General features: G+C 43.1%; 2 protein-coding genes across 8 annotated transcripts in view; one reads left to right on the top strand and one right to left on the bottom strand.

Moving 5' to 3' along the window:
- The window catches only part of LOC126556360 (probable cGMP 3',5'-cyclic phosphodiesterase subunit delta), a 441,422-nt gene that overhangs the window by 392,983 nt on the left and 22,007 nt on the right, over positions 1-26,432 (bottom strand). The gene's annotated exons all lie outside the window — the stretch shown is intronic.
- The window catches only part of LOC126556322 (ras-related protein Rab6), a 467,299-nt gene that overhangs the window by 285,434 nt on the left and 155,433 nt on the right, over positions 1-26,432 (top strand). Inside the window, exon 1 of one of the 7 annotated variants that reach the window (XM_050211570.1) lies at positions 16,516-16,526. The exons of the other annotated variants lie outside the window; for them this stretch is intronic. The gene's annotated coding sequence lies outside the window, so the exon portion shown is untranslated. Of the gene's footprint in view, positions 1-16,515; positions 16,527-26,432 lie in introns of those variants that run through there. 7 annotated transcript variants of the gene reach the window in all.

The raw sequence follows: 26,432 nt of genomic DNA on the forward strand, positions 1-26,432 counted from the left end.
CCACATCCACATGTAGCTTACTTCTTCTTCTTGGCTTAACGAAGGTCATGTCAGATCTCGAAATACTACACTTACTCGCTTACTACACTTGCCGATACCGCGTAGTTGGACAGTCCGTCCTCAATACGGGAGAACGATTCTGATGGGATTTGAATCTCGGTCAAGCCGGCGTAAAGACCGGCGCTGATGTCGCCTACACAACCAGGCTGCCCTCTTTAGAGACTAAAAATCTGTATTAATGAAGGAAAAAAAATCATGTTCAACTTTGTTCCACAATCTTTTCCACGACACGTATGGAACGCTAGGATACGTATTTTTTGCGCTTCAGCTATTATCAAAAAAGTAGTGGTTTTTTCGTTCTTAAACAGCAATTTAAGTAAAAATAAATTAATCGAATAATTTAAAAAAAAATCTTATACCATTCGTGCTATTCATCAAAGCATCAACATGTTAACAATCATCATTATGGTTTAGATTCCCCATTATTGATTCAAAGCAGTTCCTCTCCATGTTTAATAACAATCATCTATTCGTTTCTCGAAAATCCATTGCTTACAACCTGCACCTAAACGGCTATTAGAAGCTCGCTCCAACCAAACCTGATGTTGCAATTTTAATCATAATAGACCTTTATTAGCCTCTTAAAGTCTAACGCTCATCGCCATCAACACGGTTCCAACCGTTCGAGCTGAACAAAATGAAGAACTTCTTCCAACTTTTCGTCTTCGTTTGGGTATAAGTAGCGCTGTGGAGAAGGCAAAAAAAGAAGCAAAACAACAACATCGACGAAACGAAACAGACCAGACCATCCAGAACAGCTGCTAAATATGATTTCAGTAAACACTGGCCGCCAAAAATCATAATATTGACAAAAGCGCACCGGTGTATCCTTTTCTTTTACTACCAAAGCTACTGAAGACACAATGTCGGGGGATCGGATCAATATGGTCGGCAGCGACCTGCCCTTGTTCACCATAAAAAAACACACAGCACCAGCTCATGCCTTTGCAGTGGAGAAAATTTTGTTCAGCAAAGGCGCCGCTATGCTAAAATCATCCACCGAAAGTCGCTCCTACGGCCACCCAAGAGGTGGTAATTTGATATTGGACCAGAATTAATAAAGGTAGGGAAGGGGCCTTTCTTGAAAATGTTGCCCCAATTTCTCCACAACCCCGGTAGCTTCGAGTAGGATTTTTTGATCGACAGACCGTGGTGTGGAGAAAAACGGAAAAAAATGTACACTATGAAAAACAACAATAAAATAACACCATTCAAGGGCACACTCAAGACAAAATAGCAGAAGGCGAAAAAAAGACGAGGAAAAAACCCCTAATTATAATAAACGGCACCGTGGCAGCTCAATCATGTGCAAAAGTGCCAAACATCGGAAGCATTAACATCGGGCCAGAACACAAAATGAAGCCACTTGACATGTGACTTCAGAAATCTGCTCATCATCGATTTTGCACCCTTAGTACAGACGGTGGCTTTGCTGGCTGGTAACGTTGGCTATGCTTTCGTTGGCTGTGGATGAAGATGATGAAATTCAATGCGTTTTGTAGAGGGTTAACGATGGGATTAGTAAAACGAGCGGTAAGCTACCTGTGTGCTTGGGCAGTGTGAGTGAGGGAGCATTTTGTTGCATAAATGTGGCACTTTGCGGGTGGCTTTGAGGCACAAAGCTGTCAACCACAACATTTGCAACGATGGCGAATTGGGACTAACAGGGTTGAAGAGCTGAATAGTAAAATTTGATATTACAATGTAAGTAATGCAATTTAAAAAATATTTCAAAAATAGACACAAAGTTATTGAAAAGTTTCAAAATATCATTTTGTGAAAAATAAAATTTAATTTTTAAGAGGTTGCAAGTTTCCGTAGCTAAATCTCAATCTTCTATCTTCTAAAGTGTGAAGTGTAAAGTGAAAAGCTGAGACTCTTTTTTAATCCCAACAAATTTTATCATCACTACAAATATGTGCCTAGGCAATATGCTGATGTCAGGCTATGTGCAATAAGCTGATATTATGAAAATCCTGTGTTATTTGGAAATTTTTGTATTTTTTATTTATTTATTTAAAGTATGACAGCTTGCACCGTATTGTCAACAACGCATGGCTGCTGGCTGTATATAGTATAAGCAAGATTATTAGGACATTTCCTCCCTGTTTTGTTTTTTTGCTTTATCCTGGGTATGCTCGGTTAGTAAATTATTTGTATTCAATTAAATTAAATGCAGTAAGCAAGAGTTTGACCTAAACTAGAAAATTTTAAATTTGGCCTTTAATTTCTTACATTTGGCCTTTAATTTCTTACGGTAACGTGAGGGTTGTTGATCGTCCGTATATTTTTCACTCAAGTTAAACTTAACCTTAAGTTAACCTTAAACAAATATAACTAAAAAACTCACTAGAAACCTTAATGATTATTTGCCAGAAATATCTGAGTATTCGTAAATATAATGGAATGAAGTCCAAAATTTGTGAGAATGCGTCCAAAAACTTCAGGGCGAAATCCTAAATATATGGGAAATGGGTGTCATACACCCGGTGTAAAAAAAGGGCGACAGCATGGACTGTGCTAACTTCCGGGCCATCACAGTTCTGAATGCTGCCTAGAAGATCCTGTCCCGGATACTCTTTTGCAGAATAGCGCCCCTTGCTACAGATTTCGTAGGAAGCTACCAAGCTGGATTTGTTGGAGGCAAATCGAAAACCGATCAAATTTTCACTCTTCGGCAGATCTTCCATCGATCAGAAGCATAGTATCAGTTGACGGCGACGATCTTGAGGTGGTAGAGGAGTTCTGCTACCTTGTAATCAAAGTAAGCAGCGAAATCCGAAGGCGCATTGTTCAGGGGAATCGTGCCAACTATGCACTCCACAAGACTCCAACAACACAAGAAATGTACGAAATACCTCAACTTGATACGTCCTTTAGTTCTCTACGGGTACGAGTCCTGGACTATGCTGACGGAGGACGCCAATGCACTCGTCATTTTCGAACGACGGGTGCTAAGGACTATCTTTGGCGGTGTGTGCAAGCAGGACGTGTGCAGAAGGAGAATGAACCACGAGTGATATCTGAGTTGTATGGCGGTGCTGTTTCAAAACGGTAGTCAAAGACGGAACGATACGATGGGACACGCGATGCGAATGCCGGACTCATGCCCCATAAAGAAGGTTCTCGTCAGCTACCAGTTCAGCATGAGGTGCAGAGGAGAACAGCGAGCCCAGAGACTCAAACCTGTCGGAGATCAGATGCTGTCGCGGTGGAGGACTACAGCACTAGAACGTGTTACCTGGAAACGGATTAGCGATCTAGCCATGTATACGCGACGTGCTCAACCCTGAGCAGGCGATGAAGAAAAAATGGGAATGCATCAAAAATCGTGAGGACTCTGCGTATTATAAAAAGAACCACATTATTTTGGAAATTAGGATGGGATTTGAAACCCGGTCCTGCCGTGTGAAGACCGGCGCCACTGTCGTCTAAACCACTGGACCGCCCCACAAGTTTGTTATGTAATATTTTTATCTACCATATGCTTCAAATTTCGTTGTATGTTTTTACGGTTATTTGTTTAAAAATCATTTTCATGTAATTTGTATCGAAAAAATATTATGTACGTATTGTTAGAAACGATTTCAAAATGGTATTTCAAGTTAAATTTAAAACAATTGAAAAATCAGAAATGGACAACAAGCTTCACGCCGAAAGGCAGCAAACAACATGGCAGAACAGGAATAAACCATACTTCAACCACTCTTTATATTAAGTTGAACAATTCTTAACCATCAAGAACCATACAATTGCTCTTATCGCGGTAGAAACTTGACACTCTTTCGTGTTTTTTTTTCCTCCCTGCTTCATTTTAAGTAGCTATAACAACTACATATTAGTTTTTCTCCCGCAAACCAACCTACAGGGCACACCTGTGCCACACCGGTTCTGCACCATCCGCTGGGGCAACAAATCGTGCAGATTGTAATTGTAATGGGCAACCATTTCCGGTGCTGGACTCACCACGTTCTTAGCCTGACCCACCACGAGTTTCCTGATAATGTCCTGCCACACAGCCACGAGGGCACAGCCGCAGCCAATAAAAAGAAGCGAATAATCGAATCTTTATAGACCAAGCGAAAGCCCGAACACACTCACACACAGTGCCGTAGTGCAACCAGAAAGTGCTGGTGCGAACGAAGATTTCCTCTGGTGGTTTCCTGCGGACAAAGCCCGGTGTTTGTCCAATGGTACGGAATGGTGGAAAACGGTGCGTGCGTTCGCTCCACGATGAGGTGACACTAAAAACGTGTAAGTTATGGCAGCAGGAAAGCGCTAGCTCAGAAGCATCGAGTGGCGACCAAATGGTACGATTGTTGGACTTCTTAAAGACGTAAAATATTACTTGGATTGCCACTTGCATAGTAATAATTTACGGTTGAAGCAGACCGTATGGCCTCTGTTACATAGCCGGGGGTTGCACGGTGCTGTAGCGAATTGCTAAACCCCAGTCTCATCCGACTTCTTCGCTTTTCGATAGAGCAATCGGTGAGCGTAGGCTACCGGTAAAACTGGGTCGTTTCTGGTTCGTGGGAAGCACTGCTCCAGCAACCTTTCTTCCTTCCGATTAACCATCGTCACTGTTAGCTCGAGTCGGGGCTCCACAATGGATGCTGGCTGACAGACTGTGCCACAAAGTTATGGGGTGGAATCTGGTGTCCTACTGCGATGGAAGGAAATGAATTCTGCTTGTGAAAACTGAGTTGGAACGTTTGCTTTCAATTTGCCAGATGTTTAACGTTGACAACGTTGAGCTGAGAGTTTTACGGCCAACGGTGTCAATCGTTTGAACACGTCCCAAACAACTAGCCGTTTGCGATGCACCGAAACATTGTCTTCTTGGTTCAATATAGTTTATTCTTGGGTTGTACCCTGTCCGCTATCAGCTGAACCAGTTGTCGTTCGGCTGAAGGAAGAAAGAACCGAAGTAACTTGTCTCACCAGTGTACGGTAGCACTTAGGAGCTGATATGCATACAGAAACAATTGCCAGTACCTTCACTTGGAAGCGTAACGAGAATTTAACCTGGGATTTTAACATGTGCTGTTTTTTGTCTTACGCAACTCAATTTAACCATCCTATTTTATGGTATGTACCAGCTCACCAATTTCACAGGAAAAGATATTTAAATATCAGCCAGAGCGTAAAGCTTTTTCCAAAATTTTTGTCCTGCCATTTCAAGATCTTTTTCTTGGGGTAGATTTCTTTTAAATAAACACAACACACCTCTTAAGGTCCTACAAATTTGCAAATCACATAGCACTCTTCATGGAAATGTATTCTACAATCATATAGGAACTTCTTAATTCTGTCACCTTATGATAGCCGGGTATAAACAACACACTGCGGTCATACTGGTTCAAACTCATATATAATTTAACACCCAATTATACCGACATGTGCATTCAAAGTCATATATTGAATGTACAAGTTAAACGTTTTTTTGTTGTTAAAGATCTGGATGTATTACTTGACTCTAGCCTCATCTTTTCACATCATATCGACTCCATTGTCTGTAGAGCTCGGAGGACCCTTGGTGTGCTTAAGCGTATTTCCCAGGACTTTTACGATGCCTCTTGTCTCAAGGTACTGATTGTCTCCTTGGTCAGATCGCTGCTTAAGTATTACTCTGTGAACTGGACGCGCTCAACCAAGATCTACATAGACCGTTTCGACTGGATGCAGAGGTCCTTTACTAGGTTTACAGCCAGGAAAATCCTGATATGAGGTCAGATGTCGGATACTTGGATCTCCCGAATCTCGACGTGCCTATGCTCAATCCTCCTTTATAGCATCCTTCCTGCTAGATTGTATTGATGCTCCATCTCTGCTCTCTTCAATCCCTTTTTATGTCCCCTCGTCTAACCTTCTTACTAGTCCCCCTCTTTAAGTATCTTCGATTCGTACAGCAGAGGGTCCTTTAGTGCTTGCAGTGCAAGCCTCTAACTCCAGGTCCCACATTTTTTACTTTCGTCTTTCCTTTATATCCTTTCCTTCCCGCCTACCTTCATTCTTATAAGTATCCATCGTGCTTTTTGTTCGTCAGGCTAGGTTAGGTAAAGTAAGGTTAGTGTATTTTTAAGTTTCATTAGTTTTTAAGCTAATTTTATTAAGCCACTCGGCAAACAAATAAATTGGATAGAAAATTATATTTGCCATCTTTGCAATGTCGCAATAGAAAATATACATTGGACGTGATAAACTGTTTTCATTGTCTGTATTAACCAAATCAAACCCTAATGACTCAAATCACACCTTCTATGAGTGAACCAATGAATTCTTTAACACTTTGGCCGCTTAGGGATTGAATGAAACAAAGAGAATAAATTTCCACATTAATTAAGCGCTGCCCAGTGGTATAGGTGACAAACGGCAGGACCGGCAAGACAAATCCCATCCAGATCGTTCCCCGCAGTAAGGACAGACTATCCAACTACGTGATATCAGCAAGTTTTGTTAGCCATTCGATGGTCGCCGGCGTGAGCTTAGAAGGTCGATGAGCCAAACAAAAGAAGAATTTAGGTATATTTATAATCTTGAAATATACGTTTTTAAACAGTTGTAAAACATTACTACATTTCTTCAAATTATTCTTAAAACGACCATAACACATCAATAATTTTCATTTAATAATATCTGAAACTTCCCATCATGCACATCCGATGTACGTGTCAATAACCATTCTAGTAGAACAGCCTTAAACAGTTGATTGTTTTTATTCGAAACAAACGCGTTCATGTTTTATTTCACGGCCACAAAATCCCAAAATTGATAATGCGCTTGGGCTTCATACGTGTCTGTACAATGATTGATGTTTGCTAATTAGAACAAGCCCACTTCATCGCTTCTATCACGCTTGGCAGTCGAAAACCCGTCAAAATGTTTGACATTATACTATTTTCAGCTTCTTTCCTTTGGCTTCCTGTTCTTCCCCACTCGAGAACGTTCACCCCAAATGGAGTAAGCTTGTTAGTTTTCTCTTGATACAACTTTTCTCTTCCAGAAACAACCATCAATCCCTCTCGATAGTCTTGAGGGACCCACACAAGCGTACGCCCTGCAGTGGGATTGTTGTGGGGTAAACCATCGCCGTATGCTCATATTTGTCGTCTCACTGTCATGACGCTTTTTCGGACCCGCGATGGTAGCGGGTTGATGCGGATTTGACAGGATTACGTCTACCCAACGTCGCGAAGAACGTCGCCCCATCGTGCGATAGGAGGTATAGAAATGAATCGCGTTTGCCGGTAGCTGTTGCCTGAAAACTATCCGTAGCCGTTAGAGTACCGGGGTGTTCAAATGATGATGTGGTTACTGTGGCGGGCGTTAAGAATGACACGTAAAGGGAAAAGCAACACTGTTTCTTATTTCGCTTCTCCCCACCGGATTTCCACACCACGCCGCCCATGGAAAAAGTCAATCCCAAGAAACAAAACCAAGAACACAGCGCCAGTAAATTAATAGACATCACCAGAAAGTGCCACTCTTCATTACGGCGAATCATTGGGAAGAAATTGAGCAAAGAAGATTACACCCCTGGAGCGCAAGGCAGAGCACACGGGTTCGTTCCACATGGGTGGGGAAAGCGAACTTTTACATGAATTTGAAGGCCCGATATGCGACTCACCCAAGCGGCTGTCATATCTCATGCCTGATTGGTTGTAAATGCAAATCAAATTTTCGTCTTGCACGGCCCCGACACACATCTCTTACCTTCCTCAGCTAAGATCACACCAAAAGTCGTATTTTGGATTCGTCAGTACAGGAAAAATAGAACAGAGAATCAGCCGCCGAAACCGATGAGCCTGATCTAAATTTCGACAGTCACACCAAACCACACATTGAACCCAGGCCTAATCCGCTGTTCTGGACATGTCACGGTGAAGCCGTTTCAACCGGTTCCTGTCATTATCTTTACCAACAACAACACACTTCACCGCTGGTGTGTTGTTATTTCACACCATCTTGACCTTCGGACTCGAGAATGTATCCACCATCCACTCGCACCGTTCCCACCCAACACTCGATCCTGCCAATCCGACTCGATCCTCGCGGGAATCGTTCCCTGTCAGAGTACCAATCCACTCAGCAGCAAGACAACCTAAGCCGAAGTGCAGCAATCTAGCGGCGGACAACACCCGGGACCACCGGATGACTATTTCCATCAAACATCGAACATCGAACATCGAATCCCAGCTCGGCGATGCAGCAGTAATGTGCTGGGAAGGATTGTGTAAAGTGTCTGTTTCCGGTGATCGCATCAGCTGTTTGTGGGGTGATTAACGCTTGTCCTTTGCATTACATTATTACATTAAGGATTTTTCCGATCAAAGACTAATTGTGTCATGTTTTCAAGCATGCCAGATAAGCTTGGTTAGTTATTTGCATAAACAATCAAATGGTTTGAGTCATCGCTGGTGAAGAGATGTAATACGATCCAAACTCGATTATGTTACAAAAAGTAATAATTTCAATTTTAACAGATCCCTTATGGAGTTTGATGATTGCCCAGTTTGAGTTTATTATATTGGACTGTTCTACTGTCTTGATCGTTTATTTATACAAAGTTAGAACATTTCTTGCATAGTTCTCGCACCACTTTCTTTCAACTTTATGCGCAATCATTCTCCTGAACGCAATAAACTCTTAACTAGTTTAGACAACCATGTACCGCCTTTTACTAAACGCTTATTAATCAATAAACTATTTCAATCAACTATTTCTTCGATAAATATTTTTTTACAAGTTCAGAATCTATAAACAACGGTTTCGTAGTAGGGCAAACTCCTTTTACGTAGCTTGCAATTAATTCCTGGTTTTAAATCTCAAAAGCAAAGATAATTTACGTGAGATTCATTAAAATTGGATATTTTGATTTGGCACTGCAGCCTCGAGAGGCTTATTCCCACCATGTATGAGCTCCTAGACATAATTTTCACAATAGCTGAGCAGTAGTAGTATTTCAGTGAATTTATTTTGGAATTTCAGAGTAATATTATTCTATTTATACAATATTTTAATCGATCCGCTCTACAATAACTTTCCTCATTTTCTTGTACTCCGTCTCGTTTAGCGTAAGCGATTTGTTTTTAGGTATAGTTTGATTATGTAAACAAAGTAGGAAAAATCGCAAAAAAAAAAATTAATGGAAAAGATGTTAAACATATCTTATGAAATAATAATCCTAGAGCTAAAATATTATAACTGAACACAGTATACGGTACTAACGCCCCGCTTAAGGCCATGATTAGGCGTTTCAATCAATGTTCGTGTCAGTTTGATTTTACGATGTCTATGTCCCAATTTAAAAGTTCTCTGCGTTTATTGTAAATCCTTGTAAAGTGTCTTAGCCATTGCAAGCGTGTTTGCCTCGTTAAACCGTTCTCGGTGGACGAATCAATTTTTAAACAATAAACAATAAACTAAAATAATAATAATAAAATATAAAGATAGTTAAATATCAGCAAAAAATGCTTTTATTACAGGGCGTGTGGCAGTAGCATTTGTTTTTGTAATTGAATTCATGTTTCGTAATGTAATCTAATATAAGAAAGGAATTGGTTATGTTGTGATTTGTGTATGCTCTGAACCATATGGGTACCTTGAGAAGTGCTTGTTTTGTAGAATTTGAAGGCTATTTAAAAGATATTTAGCAAATTTCACTCCATAACGTTGGAGCATAAGTTATTGTTGGTCTAACAAAGCAGTAGTACATTAGTCATTTGTTTTTCAAATTATGTTTGGATTTTCTGTTCAAGAATGGATATCTATATTTGGATAAGTTTTTCTGTTTTTAATACGTCACTTGAAGTGTAATATTTGAACGTCAAACGTTTGTCCAATAGCCGAGATATTTAGTTGTATTACGCCAGCGAATTGTGATATCGTTTAATGTTAGGTATTGGCTGAGTAGCCTGGAGTGACTCAGATTTCGTTTTAACAAATATAGCTTCAGTTTTAGTTAAATTAACTTTAACTAAAACTTTAAAGTTTAAAAAAAGTTAAATTAATTTTAAGTTAAATTAATTTTAACTTCTGTTAAGAACGACTCAAGTGACTGTCGTTGCTGGGTGCCATAAGGATAACTCTGAACGGCTCAAAACTTAATAAAACATATGTTGTGTGATGATGTTAAAAGAAGCCGTCCTTAACAGTGATCGAAAGAAAGATGGCTACAGAACGCAACAACTTCCAATTTCGGCAATAATTATTGTAAGCTTTTAATGCTTTGCTTAGAGTTTTGATGATCGTCTTTGCATTTTTAAATATGGTGATTAAAGCAAAGTCGTCTGCGTATAAGTAATCTGTGCCGATTTTCACGTCAGGAATATCTGAAATGAAGATATTGAACAGTAGAGGGGAAAATATACTACCTTGCGGCACTCCGACTACAGGTGTGAATTTTTCTGAGCTTATTTTTGAGATATGCACCCTGTTTACCCTCTTAGTAAGGAATGAATGTATCAATTTGATGATAGTAATTGGATAGCGGAGTGAAATATGTTTGAATAAAAGACCTTTATGCCAGATGGAATCAGAAGCTTTTTCACTCTCAAGAAGTACCATTCCAGTTGATTTTTTAGTTAATCTACTTCACTATTAGATTCACACGAACAATTTGTAGAGCGTATTAATTAAGCAAGTAAAACATTGTTATGAGCAGTTAGTGTACTTTATGAAGACACGTTGTGCCAAGTACTCCAGAGATAAACCAATACAAAATTAATAATCTTAATGTTTCATCAATAATCCTCCTGCATAAAAATCCTTAACTAAACTTACACAGATATTTACTGTGCATGTTGAAGAGCTTTAAAAATCCCTACTTTCATTGCATAGCTAGAAAAAATCAATAAATTCACCCATCACCACCCTAGCCGAGAAAACCAGCCAACAATGTCAAACGATGAAATGGTTCCATCACGAGCTTCTCAGCAGTAAACCGTGCCGCATCACCGTGTGTTCAACTTCGTAATGATTTTATAGGCTCTTGCTCCATGACCTTCCCACACATCCTCCCTTGTGCGGGTGATGCTGCTGCTGCCTGTAATTGGCTTTACCCCGTTCGGTAGTGCACGCGTCTCGGTGCTCCGGGTGCTGACATTCCGGAAATTCTTACTTCCTTTTCTTCGTCCAAAACTGAGGCTACGCTTGGGAGCTCATTTCGCTGTTCACGTATGCGAGCAATTTCTTTTCGTTTCGCACTCGTTCGCCTGTACGGGGTGCAAGCGTTACAAGCTACCGGTACGGTGCCATTGTCATACCGCGGTGAAATCTGCGGGCATTACAGCCGCTTTACGACACCGCACAACTGGAGCCTTTTTACGTTCTTCTGACGGCAAACGCGCCCGGCTTTATTGACGGTTTGAGTTTGAAGCGTCGAAAGGAAGCGTGTCTAATGGTGGTGTGCTTGGTGGCCTGGTGCTCTGGATCGAAGTTTACCTTCGGGGTGGGAATGGAATGATCAGGCGTCGACATCCTTGTCCTCGTTAGTGTCGATACGCTCGCTGGTGGGTGAACATTGAATTTTCATCATACGATGAAGATACATCGATGGGGAATGTGTGAAACATCGTTTTTCTCGTTATTTTTTTATTTATTATTGATAATATTTCATAAAAAGTTCTTCCAATAAAGTTCCTTTATTGGAAGAACTAAAAACTTCCAGTCTAAAGAATAGTTTCATGTTCGAGATTTTAAAGAATTTATATCACAATGAATAGTTAGGCTTTAATTATATAAATACCGTATGTTGTCAATAAAACCAAAATAAGTTTTTTTCCCTATTTACGATAAAAAAACAAGACAAATCTCTACGTACAAACACGTAATAAACAAATCCCCATTTCTCCATATCAGGCCACGTGGAGGACGACAAATTCCAACGCAATCCCGCAAACGTTTAAAAATGGCTCCACCACGTTAGGATCACTTCGTTGAAAGCGTACACCCACTTCACCAAGGATGCGTATTACAACGTGTCTCTAACACTCGCCCTACCGCTGTACACCCACATATCACCCGCATCTGGCGTCTGCAACCACGGTGACGATCATCATCCCCACACATTGCGAAGGTGCCGCTAAATTGAATTCATTTTCCATCTCCGTATTTATTTTTAATATCCCCTAGGATATATGGTGTTTTCATGAAAATTGAAAATGCATAAATACGCCAAAACCCGACCGACCCACCGTTGGTGTAAGGAAAAGACTATTTTCCTTGCGAGGGGTGAAAAATAGGGACGAAATCGTTGCGGCCGATTTCAAACGACAGACGATGCGAGGCTGCTGATGCTGTGAGATGTAGAGCTGTCTAAGGATCTAATGTACGGCATGCAGGACTCTAGGGACCGTCGGATGGTTGCACTGGTCGCTCATCGTCACGTGCCGGATGAAAAGAAAACCGGAACATTCGGTTCTACAGTACCGCAGGCGTGATGTATGCTCTCGGTGGGCCGTACTTCCATACACGGCCAACACTCGTACGGCACGGCACACAAAACCGACAAACGGTTGGACAAACTGACTGTGTTGAACCGAACGGTACTGTGGGGGCGAAGGTTGACCCTCTCAGATGGTACAGTGGTATCGCCAGGCCAAAACCCCACTACATAAGGGCAAGTAAACGAATGGACCAGTCTTTTCTCACCACACCCAGTTGTGACGGATGACCGTCCTAATGGGGATAGATTTTTCCCTTCGTTAAGTGATTGAAAATGCACGATGGGAAATGGAATCATTCATGTCTTCAATTGTGTGTGTGTGTGTATGTGAAGACCGGTTGGGGGGGGTTAGGAAAGGCATAGAAAAAAGGTCAAAGACACGTATTACACGAGATGCCAGATTGTATCGAAATGGGTTTAATGGGGTCCTTTTAAGTGTTGGCAGGAAATGAACGAAAGGTGTGGAGGAAGAAATAGTGAAGCGCTGCAATCACCACGGCGTGAATATTATAAATGCTTCTTAAATTTAGAGTTTGTTGTGTTTTAGATAAAAAAGGCTTCACAAAGAATTTAAAGAATAGGCTTTACAATATATTTAACAAATAAGAATGAGAAATAGTGCTTGCTAACTAGTTAAACTAAGACTGGAATTTAGTGTAAAATAAAACATCAACATCTCCTTCAAATTTTTGGCCTAGCATAATTTAATTTATTTAATTAATCAATTTTAAGGCTTATTGTAGGGTCAGTAAACTAAAACAATTTATGTATTGTTTAAATTTTTGATGGCGTACCCATACTTCTTCGTTCTTTGAGTAGCATCTCGAAATCCTTTGCATGTCAGTACCAGTTGCCTTGACTTGATTCTTTAAACATATACATTAACATCCTAGCCATGTAGTAGGACTTTCACAGCTACGTACGGAGAGACGGACCAGACTGTTCTCAACGCATGATCCTGCCCAGAGACAATGTGTCAACTTGTTCTTCTTCTTTTTCTTCTTGGCCTGCTTCGGAATGAACGTGTCGCGTAGATATGGTTAGGACATCAGTCCGGCATCCCCATCTTGTGCTCCCGATTTCGTAATCTTCAGGATGTCAGCATCGCCAAACATCTCACCTAGCTCGTGATTCATTCTCCTTCGCCACACGCTCTGCTCGCACAAACTGCCAAATTTAGTCCTTAACACTCGCCGCTTGAAAATGGCGACTGTATTGGCGTCCTTCGTCAGCAAAGTCCAAGACTCGTACTCGTAGACGTAGTGTATTGTTGGAGTCTTCTGTCTTCTGTCTTCCGTTGAAGTCTTTTTGGAGTCCGTAGTAGATTCCCCTTATCAAAATGTGCCTTCGGATATCCCTGCTTACATTGTTGTCGGTTTTTTTAGGTTAACGCCATCGTCCTAGCTTTACATCACAATAGGTATGTCAATCAGTATACGACTTGCAAAGCGTCGATCTTAAATAGCGATCATTTTAGTTCTTGGTGTGTGCCAACAAGACATCAAAATGATGGCAATGTTGTTGATCCGCAATCTCCGTAAGCAGTACTACTTTTAAGAATATCAAATTTGAATCATTGACTCAAAGTTTTACTTTGAATTCGGATTCGAATCTCAAAGTACGAGTTCCAATACGGGAGTAAGTGTCGTGGAGCCATATTTCACTTTATTTGTTTCAAATGTCAAATTTGCAAACACTACGTCACAACTGACTATCCGCGAAGAAGAGGTTGCAAAATGGTCAACAACCATTGGAACAAGCTTACCACAAGGCTCAATCTGGGTCGCCTGAGGCAAGCTGATGCGGCAGCGCTCGGGGAAGCGCTCTCGGACAACAATCCCGCATTGCCCCTAGGAGACCACTGGCGTATGGTGGAACGAGCCATCAGCACCGCAGCCGAACTGAAAATTGGCCGCTTACCACGCAGACAGCGAAAGGAATGGTTCGGCGAAGAGTTTACTCGTGCACTATCCGAGAAGAATGCAGAATGCGCCCTGATTCTTCTTTTGCATGAAACCCGTCAGAACGTGGAAAACTAAAAACGACTGAGGAGACAGCAGACCCTTCTCTTCCAGGACAAGAAGCGCCGCTTTGAAGAGTCAGATGAAAAGCTGCTGGAGCAGCTCTCTCAGTCGGGAGACGCCCGCTCGTTTTACAGGAGGTTGAAAGAGGCACGGAGTGGATTTGCTCCTAAAACCGCGATGTGCCGGGACGCAGACGGAAATCTCCTGACAGACGAGGAAGGTGATCGAAAGAACACCTGAACGGAGCAGAGACAGGAGAGGTTGGTGCAAGTAGCAAAACAAGCCAACAGCAGCAGCAACATCAGTGATAGCAACAGTGCAGAAGACGAAGTGCCTCCGCCATCTCTGGATGAGGTTGCCAGCGCCATCAAGCAGCTTCAAAGCAACAAGGCTGCTGGTAGTGATGGACTGGCGGCCGAGCTATTCAAGACGGGGCCGAAGAGGCTTACCGTCGAAATGCACAAGCTGATCACGAGAATCTGGGAACAAGAAGAATTCCCGGAGGAGCGGAAACTGGGCGTCATTCACCCAGTCTACAAAAAGGGCGACAGACCCTAGAAGACCAACCACCTTGTTGGAGGCAAATCCACCAACCACCACCACCAATTCACTCTGATCGTGATAGCGCCCGAGTGGGAAGCAGCGTGTTAGCCGACGGCGACAACCTCGAGGTAGTAGAGGAGTTCTGCTATCTTGGGACTGTCGTAACTTCGGATAACGATGTCAGCAGCGAAATCCGGAGAGGCATTGTTCAGGGGAATTGTGCCTACTGCGGCCTTCACCGTCCGCTGAGATCCAGAAGACTTCGAGACCACACGAAATGTGAGATATATCGCACACTGATTCTCACGGTGGTCCTGAATGGCCACGAGTCTTGGACCATCCGAGCGGAGGATGCAAACACTCTTGGCGTGTTTGAGCGTCGCATCCTCCGGACCATCTTTGGCGGTGTGTTCGAGCATGGAGTGTGGAGAAGAAGGATGAACCACGAGCTTGCTGAGCTATACGGAGAACCGGACATCCTGACGGTAGCAAAGACCGGCAGAATACGATGGCTGGGGCATGTTAATAGGATGCCGGACTCATGCCCCGCCAAGAAGGTATTCGTCAGCGACCATCCGTTCGGCACGAGGCGTCGGGGAGCACAGCGAGTTCGTTGGCTGGATTAGGTGAAGGGTGACCAGTCGGAGATCGGTGCCTTCATGGATGGGAAGCTGCAGCCAGGGATCGAGAGGAGATCTCTTTGAAAGAGCAGGCCAACATGAATGAGTGAGTGAGTGAGCATGCAAAGTAAGCCAGAAGCCATAAGCCAAGAATTTCCATAGTTGCTGTGCGAAAGAAATAAATGGTCCCGCCTTGTATCATTTTCGGATGCATACATACTCTCTCAGTTCAATCAAAAGTACATCACACCTCAAGCTCAGCAAGCGTGTTTTTCATAAAACTTTCCATTCAAATACATAACGAAAAACTATAACGTAAGAGAACGTTGGAACTTAAAATAAATAACTCAAAAATAAATAACTTAAAATAACGGCTCAAACATGATTTTTTTCGATAATTTCTTCTTGTGGTCTTAAAGACCACTTCCATTGGGCCGTCCCATGTTGTCTCGATTACACAAATTTATTTTGAACAGCAAAACCAGCTACTGAACACACTTTCATCGAGAAATGTTACCAATTTATTCTAAAATAAAATCGCATCATCCAAAAGCATAACCATTTGCATTCACTTGAACATATCGCTACTGTATTGCAACCAGAAACAATAGGCCCATTTCACGCTAATTACCTTCCTCGATGCCGCACACTCGTCCCTCTCAACAAATTTCCCAATCAGGGTGGCCGCAAAGGTGGCAAATCCATTTCACAAGAGCAAATTTGCTCCCGAGCCCCGGTGCGAGTGTGCCTATGTTTCGTTAAAAGGATATTCAACACGCACAGAAATAAAGTGGCAGGCAGAAACAAACAACAACAACAAAAAAAAAACCACACACTGATACACAACCGTACGCTTCCGGATGATAAACTGCAACCGTATCGGAAATGCACCCATTACTGTTCAAGTTCAATCATCATTCAAATCAATCCATTTGAAAACGCATTTCGCGACATTAAAAAAAAACCGAAAATAAATAAAAAATATAGTCAATTAATTTCCACCGTGCCACTACCAACGTTGGAAGAGAGACCGGAAGTTCGTTCGGATGCAAAAAAGCTTTTTATTCTCAATAGCGAGAAACCCATCACGGAAGCAGCGTCATTTGTCATTTGTCAAATGTTGGAGTGGCATGCAGTTCTCCCGGGCCTGCTCCAGTTTTTGTTCTCGTTCGGTCACCATTACCGTTTGGCGTGCAACCATCGCAAATTCCGCTAGGTGAGTGATATGAATCATCCGCTTTATCATGAGGTCAACCTCGCGAAAAAGCATTTCTCATTCGCGGTCGGGTTTTCGGGTGGTCGTGTACGGCGCTATCGTGCATTTCCATAACATTTAATTACACACGCTCTGTAATGGTGGTTTGTAATTAGTAACAAGTGTGGCATCGTTCGCCCCATTGCGTGCGTTGGCGTTACCAGTGATCGATTCGGCTTCCAACTAATAGATGACCATTAATCAACATTGTACGTCTGCGGAACGACTGCTAATCCTCTCCAGCCACCGGTGGCCCGAACTGCAATGAAAAGCTGAATTGATTCGACGGTCCGTAAAGGCCATTGCTGTAATTCCGCGTGTGTCATTCCGCATTAGCGAACAATCAACCCGAACCAATCGAGTGTCCGCGAGTTCAGACAGTTGTAAAATTAAACGTACCAACTATTGCAAATGTAAACAAAATCTATTATTTTATGCAAATCGCACATCGGACCGGTTCCTACTGCCCACCGTACGCCATTTCGAAAGGTAATTCGTCAGTCAGGATGAATTGGAATTCTAAAGAGCGCGTCCATTTCGATGCACCGATAACACACCCATTCCAGTGCAGCGCGATCCGTGTGCAATCCGATCGTATCGGGAGGATGCATTGTGCGCATCTTTCAAGCCAAGCTTTTCGATGCGTCCGATAGCGATGACGGGGCAATGGGCTTCGGCGATGTAGTAGCTGGTATCCAGTGCACTGCATTAATTCACGTTAGGCAGACACACACTCCCAGAAAGCTTTCGCGCACATCGATGCGGCCCGGCGCTACATGATGTGAAACATAATAAAACTCCCATAATTGTTTATTGCCACTCGTGACAAATGGCAAACGGCGTGCAGGAGATGGCCACCGATTTCTAATGCAATCCTTCCACGATACAGGCTATGGACGTTTGGGTGTGAGGTACGTACCGTTGGATTACGAGGCTATGTGCAAGTGCCGTACGGGTTTGAGTGGGCGAGAGCTTTTGCCGATGCCGTGATAGTGGCACTGGCACTTGCAGGATATATCGTTAGCAAGGCCTACGGAATGCAAATGTAATCTGCAAATGAACAGCGTAACTAATAATCATTTATACGGGAAAATTGCATCAGACGGGTGGAATGTGTATGGGTGCGTTTTATGTTGCTTTATGAGATTTGGGAGGTGTAGCATGATTTAAACAGCTCTATTGAGGCAATAGAGCACAATTTTTCGATCGAGTAACTTTCGATCGAGAGTAAGGAAAATAGTAGTCAATTTCCATTTTAAATCAATTTGTTTTTAACAAGTCAAGTCAACAAGTGTTCCTTAAAATCTAATTTTATATCTAGCTTTATAACTCATTCAACTTATATCCTATTTTGAGGGTAGACAATTCCTTCTCCCTCAATTCAAGTGCACCTTATCCCGGGTGAGCTCGGTTGTGGATGTTTTTGCCGCCAGGTATGGTTCTGATGTAGTCCTCTCTATTTCCGCTAAGGGGTTCAAGCCTCTTTGAAGCATCGTGAAGACTGACAACTGGCACCTAAGAAAACCGCCTTTGTTGCGGATAATTTGTGGTGTTCGTAGCTCCATTTCGTTGCCAGCATTTGGATGTTATGGCTGATGGCCCCACCATCGGCAGAACGCACGAGTCCGAAAGCCACTACAATTTTGTGACTGCAGTGGTGCCAAAGGAAGCTGGCGCAGGTGCAAAGGCTGCTGGCACGGAGGATCTCTCGCTCGTTCCGCTCGGTCTCGTACGAAGTATCGGTGGCGGTGTCCAACCTGATGCCGTATCGCTTAATAGTGGCGGAGAACGCAAGGTGCCAGAGGATACTTTTAGCTGACATAGGAATCAGCGGGAAGGAGATCCAGCTTCCGGAACGAATAGCCACGATCCAGGAGTGGCAGCGCTCGTGGGATCGGTCAGCGGCAGCAACCGGGGATCGGTCAGCGGAAGGACGGGGAGGTGGATTTCTACCTCTTCCAAATACTCACGGGACTCATGGATTTTTCCGTGAGTATCTGCATGTGTGCGGCTTCACTAAGTCCCCTGAGTGTCCACGGTGCAAAGGCTTGATCGAGTCAGTGGCCCACGTCATGTTTGAGTGTCCAGTTTTCCATGACATCCGGCGAGAATTGTTGGGCTGGGGGACGAACGATCCAGTCCACTCAGTCAATTTATCAATGAAATTGCTTGAGAGTCCAGAGTGGTGGGATCGCATACAACGTGCGGCAAAGTCGATCACCACGGTGCTCCAGCAGCTATGGCGAGACGAGGAAGCGATAATGAATGGGAGGACGAATGCTGCCTTAACAGAGAACGACGAGGTTGGGCTGGACAGTGTGGCTGCTCCCTTTGCCGAGGAGATCGAAGAGGAGGTCTAGCTAGACATCACAAGACGGGTCAACGAGGCACGAGCAGCCCGGCAACGGTCAGCTCGCAGCAGACCTGGACGGGCCAGGGCGAAAGAGCATGCACGGCAAAGACTACCAGCTGATGTCGCAGCAGCATTGACGGCCAGGGAAGATGATATTCTGCGGGCAGCAGCGGAGGCAGAGCGTGCAGGAACAGATCAACCTCCCATTCCCAGACGTAGCCGTGGGCGAACACCTTCCCCCGAATCGTTGGTATGGTACAGCGGGTATGGAGAGCAAGGGTCAGAGAGGGAACACTACCACCTGTTCCTCCCGGAAGGAGACGCCGCCATCGAGAGCCCCCATCAGCGGCGGATTTAATTCACTCCAGGAGGAATCGTAGGGTCAACGCTTGAGAGTGGAGAAGAAATCGGAGAGTTGAAGAAACGCACAGAGTCCGCGAGTTTTCTCAAGTTAATACGAAGAAGAAGAAGAAGAAGAAGAAGAAGAAGAAGCCCCGCTTTTAGAGGACATCACTTCGGGACGCTAAGCGTACAGGCATCAGAGAAGGACGAAGATATCAGAAGCGGTGCGTGCATCGCAAGAAAACTAGCGGTGTCGTAGTTATGCTTGGTTTTTTAATTAGTTTAGTTAGTTTTTAATTTAATACATTAGTTCTTTAGTGAAAAACAACTTTGTTTTGTATAAAGAATACCTGTAATTGTTAAAAAAACAACTTTGTGAAGCTACAGTAGCATCCAACTCACGCATTTCGCCAACAGTAAAGCCACCAGCCACAACTACACGTCGTCCAGACCTATTTCAATTGGTTCAGTAATCTAATGTTGTCGCCGGCGACCTTGACGCCAACAAAACGCAAGCATCCGACATCCACAATAACTTTGTAAGGTTAAAAATATATCATATTCACATATTCAAAATTGACCGGCTAATAATTTGAAATTGTTGACAATACGGAGACAAAATAAAATGGTAAAAATGTAATTAATTTGTAGCTGATGAGCAAACAGCGTGCGATCTGAAGCCCAAGCACTCCGGCCAAAAGGTCCTGCAAAATTGCCTTAAGTTTCAATCGAAAAACACGTGAAGTGAGATCTGGTCGATCGGAAGCTTGCTGTCGTGGTAATAAAAGTTCGATCATCTCTGGCCACTTTGAGTTGCACGTTACTGCAACGAAGAGATGCACAATAGCCATTGAGTGTTGGTACGGGAGCTCGCATGAAACGATCTTAGCCAGGAAATGATGGTGTAGTTGCGCTATGCCATGTTTCGCCTCCATGGTGCTCCATTGCAACTGCTAGACGGTGGGTCCGGCAAAGTCCACAATGCCAGCGTATGCATCAGCACACAGTTGCGCTTGACGGTCTCGTTGAAATTTTAAGGCTGCGGACCACGGGAAATTTCAAACTGTTTAAATCGATGCAAATCTGTCAAAAAAATCATGCTTGTGTATGCGCCAGGTTCTCAGAACGCAATTAGAAAGCGAGAAAATTTCACAAACAGTCATGATAGCCTGAAATTTGGATTTTGAAATCTCTCGTATCCCGTGGCATTTAGGCGTTGCTCCTCGCTTTTACAACTTTGATACACGCAGTACTACTGCAGTAGTCGTTCGGAGCAGTGGATCAATGAGTTGTTGAGAAGGCGGCATAGGCATCTGCTTCGTCTCCATCATCGCTTGGTGCAGTGCGCGTTCACGGCGCGGTGCCTATAAGATGCCATTCGGCCATCCTAAATCTGCGTACGGATGGAGTTGTTGGAGTGCATTGTTAACCTGATGCGACTCGTAAACACGGCTAATAACTCCGGTGCTTCAGCTCTGAAGGGCAACATCACGCGACTGTCCTTATTCAATGCCGACAAATATGCTTCTGGCGTCATCGGCAGTTGGAAGATGTGGTAGCCAGCGGATTCAAGCGGACCGAACGATCAAGTGCTCCAATCCGATGACACATGGCACTTTGGATACGGTATGTGCACGCCCCTCGTCTATCTGCTGCAGTGCGTACAGATGACGTACACGGTCATTCGAAACGGCGACCGTTGGTGTCCGTTCCTGAGCGGTAATACCGGCAACTCGGCGCCGGCGCGTCAGGCCGATGGGAGTCTTCGATGGGCACTCTTTCGATGGGAGTTTTCGCAGATGGAACGGCGCCGTTCTTCACATGATAGGACCGGGGTTCAAATCACATCCAGACCTTTCCCCCGCAGTAAGGACTGACTATCCAACTAAGTGGTATCAGCAAGTCTAGTAAGCCATTCGAAGGTCAGCGTGACCTAACAGAGGTTGTGAAGCACAGAAGAAGAAATAAAAATACAAGCATCATCCAAATCCACCTTATGATAATGATGAGATAATAATTGAAGTGTGCACAACAAGACAGATTGAATTTCGCTGAATCCTATCATGATCAAAAGTTTCTGGAGGTTAACCAATTTTTCGATTTAAAGTCTAGTTTACATTAAAAGCAAACTAATTTGGATTTGTCCTTTTTTATCTGATTCCTCATCCTGAATTTACAGATCCGAAGATTTTTGTATATCTAAATTCTGCATACAATTTGGTTTATAACTCGTCCTTACACATGCTTCTGAAATTAAAGATGCTCCTAGACCTTAAACATGGTTCTAATATTAAAATCTTGACTATTTACTTATTCGTCTCGGCTTAACGACCGTAAGGACACGCCGGCCATCGAATGGCTTATTAGACTTGCTGATACCACTTAGTTGGAAAGCAAGTTCTCAGTAAAGGAAACCATTCGGATGGGATTTGAACCTCGGACTTGCCGTTTGAAGACCGACGCTGCCGTGGGCTATACCACCCGCCCTTATTAACTGTTAACTTCGTTTAACTTAGGTAATCTAATACTTAGGACTAAGTAGCTATTTTGAATTGGCATTCACGGTTGATTTGTATCGTGCTTCCTTGAGGGTGAGTTTTATGAATTTGAACTCTCTTTTATGAACTCTCTTTTCGTTATGAACTGGGCTTTTAAACCTATTTGAACTGGGATGGTAAACCCTGTAAAGAATGACAGTAAAATGGAATTTCTGACAGCAGAAATAGCATGCTTAAAAGTAATCTATGTAATCCTGTTGTTCTTTTACTAGTAATAAAACTGACAATTGACTGACAGGGGCGGACCGGTAGTGTAGGCGTCATCACCGGTCTTCAGACGGCAGGAAGACGGGGTTCAAATCCCATCCAGACCGTCCCCCCGTGGCGAGGAATAACTTTGCAATTAATAGGTATTGGCATTCGATTCAGTCATTCGATGGTTTGCGTGACCAAGAAGGTTGTTAAGCTAAGCAGACGAAGAATTCTGACAGTTAATGAAATGATCAATAACTAAGAGATTACGGCTACAAACCGTAATTACAAAATTACGTAAAACAAATTATTATAATATAAATTAAATAAATACAAATTGTGGCTCGTTCTGAAAACTCAAACATTTCTATTCAATTGTCGAAATAGGGCATATAACAGGCTTTGTACATACTTTATCCATTTTTATATTCAATCTGTTACAAAAATTATGTGATCTGATTTAACAAAATATTACAAACAAACAATGCGTCTTGCTGATAGAAACCACCATGAAGTGCACACGAATGAAGCAGGAGAATTCCGCAGAACCTTACAAGCAGCCGCAAAACATTAAGTAAACATTTTTATTTCATTATTTATTTTATTTCATTTGAAACGACTCAACAATGGTTGAACGATGAATTCCTGCACGAATTACTCAACAAAATTCAGCCTGAAACTCGCTCTAATGTAAAATAGCATCATCATAAAATCGAAATAATGCTTCCGCTTCTATATCGAATATCCACTGTGGCCGGAGATGCGATGACTCATCGCTGCACTGCCATCCACGCCGGTAATCTGCGTAGTATGGAATTGAAATTGCAGGCCCTTTTTCACAGGATGCATTCCAGTCGTGCCGGTACAGGTTGCGGTGTACACTATCGGTCCATCGGTGTGGATGTCGAAAAATGATCGATTATGGTTTACGGAGGTTCGGATCGTGTCGGTAATAAAATTCATTTATTTTACTCTATCGCATCGCCGGTCGATTGTGCGGTCAATGCTAGAACCGGTGGGCCGGGTTTTTGCACCCTCCCCCCCCCCCCCCCCCCAACACCCCAGTTCGAAGTGCTAACCGCCCGTCAACACGGTGGCATGAGCATGGGCTAATCTTTTCCCAATGGACAGCCGACAAAACCCATCGGATGGATGGATCGTTCCTGTTAGTACCGTTTTGTGCAAGGGGTCGTGGAATGTTTGCATGCACAAATATCAATCTAGCCACTCGGAGCCCGCAGGCAACCGCAGGAAAGTGTAATCGTTTAATTGATTTATACGCCAACCACTGGCCAACCACCACACGGCTTCCATTCCCCCGGCATCGGAACCAAAGGTTAGGTCAGAAGATAATCTAACATTCAGAGCTCAGTTCCACGTAAACACACACATACTCGTGCATTGTGCGCGCTTCCATGAACGAAGGGTGTAATGTATTTGCCCCCAGGGCGCATTACCGTAACGGAGCTGAAAATTGGAAAGAAATGACAAAAACCTTCTGCGAAAGGTAGGAGGAAAATTCTAGGTTTCACTTTTCGCCCACTTCCGTCACAGGACGTTCAATGATGGGGTGCCACCGTTCTGGTAGCATCGAATCGCAAGGTAAACACCCTACCCGAATATCAGACCCTCGGTCCGTGTGGATGGTTGCCAACGAAAGAAAACTCGACAGAAAAGCAAGAGCGTGCGGTCTTTTCCGAAAGGAACCTCTAATTACAATTTGAAAGACCTTTCGAGCGGGCCAGTCTGTGAAGGTGAGTGAAAAAGTTTTACCAAACAGCACCATAACGTCGGTAATTTCGGTTACACCGTTGTGTCCCTTTGCACACACATACACACACACACCCTGACATTGCTGTGGTTGATGGAAAATTATTGTTTTTCCTTTCCCTTGGAAAGTGAAATCGAGTTTACCGGAACGCTATATTATTTGCTGCTAGTGATAGCGATCGAATGCAGGGACTTGATCAGACTTCGGTCGACTTTCCCAGGGTGGATTAAAGTTCCACTGCTTAATTGATTATACGGTTGCGTGGGACGGTCCGTTTGAGTGAAACTTTCTGACAACTTGGTCCTGACTTGAAAGGTAGATTCACATTCCTTTCGGAGTAGCAATTGTTTGACGTGAAGATGAAATGCACTACAACTGGTAGCGCTTGTGATAATGGTTGAGAATGTTTGCATAGAGTTTGGATAGTATTCAAGGGGTTGGAAAATTATTGTTTTAAACCTGAGCAATTGAAAATAAGTTTCACTTTTCTTAGTTATCCATTTAAGCTTGAATAAACATATCTATCAAAGCTCTCTAAATAAGCAAACATATTGTGCTTTGTGTCAAAATAATCAATTTGGTAAGGCTTTTTCGATAATAGTTTGCTTCAGTACTTTATGTTTTACATTTAATGGTTGGTAGTGATTGGATTCGATTTTACAATGTGATGAAGGAAATCAGAATGTGATGGAGAAAAATGTGCCTACCAAGGGTGGCAATAGTACTGCCGATCAAATCAATACAATCATCCGAAGACGTCAATAGCGCGCCGAACGAGTCAATAGTATGCTCAAACGATTCTATAACGCGCTGAATGTGCCAATAAAACCGGTGAAAACCCTGTATACTATTGCGTGTTATCAAGCACTTTCATCCAAGCTACTTTTTGTCTCTTTGGTCAGATCTTTTCTTCAGTACTAGTCTGTAATCTGGTTGCCCTCAGCCAAGATCCACATAAATTGTATCGAACGGGTGCAGAGGTCCTTTACTAAGTTTACCACCAGAAAAATCTTAGTAGAGCAAGTCTCTGCACTACCTTGTTATGAGGTCAGATGTCGGATACTTGGATTAATTCCACTTGAATCCCACCGTGCCTATGTCCAATCCTCCTTAATCGCATCCCTCTAGCTAGATTGTATTGATGCTCTATATGTACTCTCCTTAATCCCTTTTTATGTCCCCTCCTCTAACCTTGATATTAGTCCCCCTCTTCTAGTATCTTCGATTCGCACAGCAGTGGGTCCTTTAATGCTTGCAGTGCAAGCCTTTAACTCCACGTCCCACATTTTTTACTTTCGTCTTTCATTAATATCCTTTCCTTCCCGCCTACCTTCATCCTTATAAGTATCCATCGTGCTTATTGTTCGTTAGGCTACGTTAGGTCAAGTTAGATTAGTGTATTCTTAAGTTGCATTAGTTTTAAAGCAAATGTTTTGAAGCCTCTAGGCAAACAAATAAATTAAATTGTAATCGAAATTGAAACTATTGTAACTAAATGTTCTTTAAACTATAAAAGAATGCGGTCCGACAGTAAAGGCTACAGCGACGACGACCTTCACGCGGCAGGAACGGTTCAATTCCGTTTCGGGCCGTTCCTCCGCCCTCAGATCCCAGACTATCCAAATCAGTTAGTCATCAGACTCTCCAACAACGTGGTATTAATAAGTCTAGAATGCCATTAAGAGCTCAGCATGACCTAACAGATCTAACCATGAAAAAGAAGAACTGTTTTTTTTTTTTTTTTATTCTCCCAAAGTGGTGATTCATACTAAGAGTATAAGACAAACCTGTAAGATCTTTGCTTGATATAGCCAACTGATTGACTTACTAAAAAAAATGGCTCCCAACTTCACTGATCAGGTGTGCATGAAAATGCTTTCTGCTTTTTGCGTGGTTGGTTTTGGAAAACGCTTCGTATGGTACGTATGGTGGCCATCCGCTGCTCGTCCGCTGACCCGGCTAGAATCCATCCAGCGCATACTCACTAGGTTCGCTTCTAGAGGGTGGAAGAAGACTACGCTGCGTGCTGCTAGGCCTCGAATCACTAAACCAGCGAAACTGCAACACCCGGGGGAGTCGCCAGGGCAAGATCGATGCTCGAAGTAGAGAGTCGCCGTACACGATTTGGCGTCTTTGAATTTAACGTCGTTTGTGATCGTCACCAACTGGACATGCCACGCACCACGGTTTTTATACTGTGTTTGTGATGTGCGACCTACCCTGTGTTAAACTATTTTGTCCTTGTTTAAATTCACGTACTATGCAC

Source organism: Anopheles maculipalpis, chromosome 2RL (genome assembly GCF_943734695.1).
Source record: "Anopheles maculipalpis chromosome 2RL, idAnoMacuDA_375_x, whole genome shotgun sequence".
In the NCBI taxonomy this organism is placed as follows: Eukaryota; Metazoa; Arthropoda; class Insecta; order Diptera; family Culicidae; genus Anopheles; species Anopheles maculipalpis.